The sequence below is a fragment of the Dipodomys merriami genome, unplaced genomic scaffold (genome assembly GCF_024711535.1).
Source record: "Dipodomys merriami isolate MVZ:Mamm:240054 unplaced genomic scaffold, mDipMer1.0.p SCAF_3, whole genome shotgun sequence".
NCBI lineage: Eukaryota > Metazoa > Chordata > Mammalia > Rodentia > Heteromyidae > Dipodomys > Dipodomys merriami.
In genome coordinates this window covers 96,669,916-96,676,375 of record NW_027204492.1, presented here as the reverse complement: position 1 = coordinate 96,676,375, position 6,460 = coordinate 96,669,916, and positions in this window count along the sequence as shown.

Genomic DNA, 6,460 nt, shown 5'->3' with positions numbered 1-6,460 from the left:
CCATTACTGATGGAGGTTTAATTTATAATCAACAGGACGGGCAATGGTGGCTAACTGGTGGGTACTGTAATCCTAACTACTCAGGAGGCGTAGAACTAAGGTTTCTGGTTTGAAATCATCACAGTCAAGAAATTCTGTGAGATTCTTATCCCCAATTAACCACATAAAAGATGGAAGTGGAGGTATGGCTCAAGTAGTTGAGTGTCATCCTTGATTGAAAAAACTAAAAGACGGTGACCAGGACCTGAATTCAAGCCTCAGTATACACACACACACACACACACACACACACACACACACACACACACACACACACACACACACACTAGTTTTATTCACTTTTTATTCTTATAATTTCACCTTACAAAAAATTTTGCTTTTGCTTTTTTAAATACAAAATTATAGGGAAAATTAAATATTTAAATTTTGAGACAAGTGTGAACCCCAAATATCTAAATATCTAGGCAATGCATTTTACTCCTGTTGATTGTATGTATCTATTCTCAGGAAAGTCTCATAATTACTTTTGGAAATTCCTTAAGGATATGTCTAAAATACTTTATGCACTGTATTCAATCATATATCTATGTTAATGCATATGCCATGAGTCACAAATCAAATCAAGGATCATTTTCAAATTTTACAATTTCTTTTTTTTTTTTCAGTCAATCATGGGACTTGAACTCTGGGCCTGGGCGCTGTCCCTCAGCTCTTCAGCTCAAGACAAGTGCTCTCCTGCTTGAGCTACAATGCCACTTCGGGTTTTCTAGTGGTTTTTATTGGAGATAAGAGTCTCATAGACTTTCCTGCCCGGGCTGGCTTTGAACCATGATCCTCAGATCTCAGACTCCTGAGTAGCTAGGATTACAGGCGTGAGCCACTGGCACCCAGCTATATTTTACAATTTCTATAATGAAAATTGCACTGGAAATCATCACATTAATTTCAAAACTGCTTCTGTTACTTCAGAATTCTATGACATTAACAAATACAACAAAAAAAATTATATTCACCAATTCCCTGTAAAAATAATTTCTGGAAATGATAGATATGACCAGCAGGGAAATAAGGCCCAAATTTCTCTGCCAAATTTACTTCCTATCTGGAGATCATGTTGTTATCAGAGGAGTAAAGGCAGAAGGAATGGACAGCCTATATAGTTTTACTGTCCTTGCTGTTCTAATGGAGTTTGAGTGTTTTATATCAGAAGCAGGACAGGTGATTCTGCACTACTTGTTGCAATGAGAACAAGATGCAGCCTTCAGAGGACAATGCAAAAAAAATTCACCAGCCTGGGTTCCTGTTCAGAAAAGCAAGCATATTGGAAAAGCCTAGGAAAGGATGTCAAAATATCACAAGAATTCCACATTGCATAAGTCTTCCACTCTCTAGGCAGAGTGTTTTTTCCAAGAATCCTGCACCAATTGGAAGAGCTCTAAGTAAATGAAGTTCACAAATGCCCCCTTAATTTGTGCTATTATCTATTTTAGACTTCCTTTCTAAAGATATTTCACTGTCAATGGTCACATATTTCTTTTTATATTCTGAGAGGCATTAGGAACAAGGAAAAGAGACTCTGGGTAAGAAGAATGGAATTGAGCTAGAGGAATGCAAAAGAGCAGTCTAGTACTAGATGGCTGGCACATGTTTTAATCCATCCTAACTTGGAGGATTATTCTAACATGTTTACTGAATATAATTGAAATGAAAAATACATAGGATACTTATTGTAGGACTACTTAATAAATAACTTTTTGCTCTGAGTAACTTAATTCCATATCCATTAACCCTCACCTCTAAATATGTTGTCTAAATCCAGTGTTTCACTGAAAACAAAATGTGTTTAGTTTTGGAATTTCCAAAAACAATCCTTCAGTAAGTAAAACCATATAAAATATTTCAATGTTGCTCATTAATTTGGGATTAGAGTTGATTTCTTCAACAGGTTCAATTTACACATGATACAAATTTTAAATTTGTCATGCACTGCTGCCTTTAAATGTAAGATTTACTTTTTCACTCCTAGCACAGACATCAAATATTCTCTCTTGTTCATTGTTTGAAAATTTACCTTGAAATTCTCCTAATGAAATTTTCTGTGCAATGAACTATATACTAGTTTTTCTAGAAAATGATAGTTTCACTACTGCCCTATTGGATTTTAGTCCCTAATCTCATAGAAATGGCATGCTTCTATTTTGAAAACTTGGGAGATTCATGCATAAACTACTTAGTTTAGTTCAATATGTGGTGGTCCACACATGTAATTCCAGGATGTGGGAAATGAAGGCAGGTGGTTTGTGAATTTGAGGCTAGCTAGGGGAACAAAGTGAATTCAAGGCCAGACTGGGCTACAAAGGGATATTGTTTCAAAAAAAGAAACAAATGAAATCAAACAAAATTTAGGCACCAAAGAATGCATTATTCATTGTTGAGTTGCACAGGAGTCAAACGGGAGAACATGTTGCATTGCTACAAGCAACAAGCTATCAGCAAGTAATAGCTATCAGCTATTTCCCAGCTCAAGGATTCTGGGTTGAAACTTTGGGATAAACAGTTGGGTATTCAAGTCCACAGTCATATCTGACCCAGAAAGTAACTTAATATAAAAGTAAATTCCAGTCAAGAACTTGAAATTTCCAGAAGCCCCCAAAGACCATGGTTCCTAATTACTTATGTGTCACTTCTGGTTGCTCAATGCTGTAAACCTACTTACCTAAAAAGTGGATATTGGAGGTCACAGTGTGTGAGTCCAGCCTGGGAATGAAATAGTTCATGAAAGTCTTTTGATGATTCTTTTTCATGCTACTTAATTATGAAGCAAAGAAACAGAAAAAAGTGCTATTAAGCAATATTCTATGTGATACAGAGAAAGGTAGAATGATATTTTTTGTGCTCTTTCTGGGGCTTGAACTCAGCACCTGTGAGCTGTTCCTGGGCTTGTCTAGTACTTTACCATTTGAGCCACTGCTCTACTTCTAGCTTTTTGGTGGTTAATTGGAGACATGAGTTTCATGTATTTTCCTACCTGAGCTGGCTTTGAAAAATGGTCCTCATATCTCAACCTTACAAGCAGCTAGGATTGCAGGTGTGAGCCACTGATGCCCAGGTAGAACAATGTTTTAACATTTTTCTCAGGACAGAGGAAACTTGTTCAAGGAAAGACTTTGCCTGTAGAATTTGAGGTAAGCCTATAATATAGATTGGTATGAATATAAGATTTCCAAAATCTCCCATTGGATGACACACAAAAATATATGTTTTAGTAGTGCTCCCAAAGGCCCATGTATTAAACTTTGTTTCTACATCTGATGTGATAGTGGTGGAACCTTTAAGACCTGGGGCCTGGGTAAAGGATGTTAGGTCAATAGGACATTGCCTCTGAAGGGGATATTGAGGCCAAATCAATTTCTGTCTCCCTATTTACCATGAGGTAAATAGGTTTCCTATACCACATAATGCTGCCTCTAATGTACTGTTTTACCACTAGCCCAGAATCAACAGGGCCAAGGGGACATGGAATAAAACCTCTGAAGCTTGAGCCAAATATAGATTCCAGTTTTTCAGCTGCTTATCTCAGGTGTTTTGGCAAAGCAGCAGAAATCTTCCTGCTACAACAAATGTTACTCATCTCCTAATGGAAGTATGAAACAGCACTTCTGGAATGAGTTAGACAAAAAAAATTAATAATCAAAAAAAATACTGATCTGATCAAATCTTTGTTAGAGTACAATGAATGCTATGTAGAATGTTTACTGTTTATTCTATGCTTTGTAGTTTTTAGTAAACTAGAAATACTATATTATATGACTTCAATTTATATGACTAGGAATGATAATAAAAACAGTCTGGTACAAAATAAGAAATATTTTAAAATGGAATGTATTAATTAGAAGATTGCAAAATAAACCCACATAGTTATAGCTATCAGATTTGGAAAATGATGGCAAAAACATGCTGAAGAAAAGGTACCCTCTTTGACAAATGATGTTGAGAAAAGTGGATATCCACACGTAAATTCTTATGCTAGGTCCTTCCTTCTTATTCTGTATAAAAATAACTCAAAATGGAGTGAATAAATAAAAATATAGACCAGAATTTATGAAACTGCTACAGAAAAATATAGGGAAAAAATGAAGATATAAGAATGAGTGCGGCCTTTTTGCAAATGTCTCATATTGTTCAAAAAATAAGACAATTGATAAATTGAGTTGAATAAAACTTGAATATTTCTGTGCAGCAAAGGGAACAATGATCTAAACCAAGAAATAATCTAAAGAATGACAAAAAACATCTATCAGGTATTCATCAAAATAGATAGATTTTTAAAACCTAGAAAATACCTTCAAATATTAAAACACTGAAATGACAATCTAATTCATGAATGGATAAATGAAGAGTCCTCAAAAGAAGTATAAATTGCCAATACATACATGAAAACTGCTCAATATCATTAGCAAGAAAGGAAATAAAAATGAAAACTAAATTGAGATACCATCTCACAACAGTCAGAATAACTATCATCAAGAAAATAACAAATAACAATTGCTGAGAAGAGTGCAAGTCAAAAGGAACCTCCATACATTGTTACTTGGTATGTAAACTAGTACATCTCCTATGAAAAGGAATATGGAGGTTACTCAAAAAGCTGAAAGACAGAACTACCCAATGTTAGTGAAAGTGGGTCATGCCTGTAATCTACACACTCCACTGGTGGCTGAGAATTGCATTTTGAAGCTAGCCCAAGCAGAAAAGTCCTAGAGATTCACTTTCTTATTAACCTCTCAAAAACCTGGGCTAGTGGTATGTCTCAAATGGTACACCTCCAGCCATGTATGAGAAAGCAAAGTGAGTATGAGTGGACCCAAGTTCAAATCCAAGTACCAGCAACAATTCAAAACACTCTGGTGATACTGCAATCCCACTATTCCTATGCATACATCTGAAGTAGGGTAAGTTGGAATACAATAGATACTTGCACAGCTTTCTAATATAGCAGTGCTATTCAAACAAGCCAAATGATAGAATCAGCAAAGTATCCTTTATCTGGTCAAAAGATAAAGAAAAAATGGATGAAACTACATGAAATATTTCACCTGTAACTAATAAAAAAATTATCATCTACATGATGAAGATGAAACTAGAAAATATCATCTTAAGGAAGATGATTGAGAAGACCAATATTGTATGTGGTTTCTAACATGAATAACCAAGACATACAGAAAAAAGGATAGAATACATGTAAAAGAGGTCTATTTGAAGATGGTAATTCACAGGAGGACCGGATGAACTGGAGCTGTATATGATCAAAATTTTTCATATCCATGAAAGAAAATAAAATGATGAAATTAAAAATGATTTAACAGGGGCTATATATGTCTTCTAGGTGTTAGTGAGCCAGATATGAGAAAGCAAGACAAGGGTATGTACAAGGCCATGAGTTCAAGCTCAAGTAATAGCAAAAAGTAAGTTGTTTTTAAAATGAGGAAGAAAAATTGTCAGATTAATAATGATGGACAGCAGCAATATAAATTAAGTGCATTGCTGGGTGCGGGTGGCTCATGCCTGGAATCCTAGCTACTCAGGAGGATGAGAGCTGAGAATCATGGTTCAAAGCCAGTAAGAGCAGAAAAGTCTGTGAGACTCTTATCTCCAATTAACCAACAGAAAACCGGAAATGGCACTGTGGCTCAAGTGGTAGAGTGCTAGTCTTGAGCTGAAAAGCTCAGGGACAGAGCCCAGGCCAAGAGTTCAAGCCCCACAGCTTACCAAAAATAAATAAATAAATAAGGTGCATTTTATGCACACAGAGAAATATCACAATGAACTCTTCTACAATTACCATGTATTTTTGAAATTTTGAGATTTTTTTTTGGGGGGGGTCCATTCGTGGGGCCTGAACTCTGGGTCTGGGCGCTGTCCCTCAGCTCTTCAGCTCAAGGCTAGCACTCTACCACTTGAGCCACAGAGCCACTTCCGGCTTTTTTCTTTTTGCTTATGTGGTGCTGAGGAATCGAACCCAGGGCCTCATGCATGCAAGGCAAGCGCTCTACCACTAGCCACCTTCCCAGCCCCGAAATTTTGAGATTTTTAATAAAACAACTTTAAAAATTATGTCAGGTGCCTGAATATCATTCCTGTAATCCTACCTACTCAGGAGGCTGAGACCAAAGGATTGTTGTTTCAAGTTACCCAGGACACAAAAGTTCTACAATTATGCAAGAAAAAGTCAGAACTGCAGCTATGGCTTAAGTGGTATAATACCAGCTCTGGGTGAAAAAAATGAAAAAACCGAGCCCAGACTCTGAATTTAAGCTCTAATACCAGCAAAAAAAAACTTGTAAGTTTAAACATGCAATAAGGTGAAAGAATTTTCAGCCAAATATACATAGGCCAATTAGGGTTTAAAGATTTTAGTTGAAAAATGTAACCTGAAACAGTAATCTAGTAATCTAGTCAT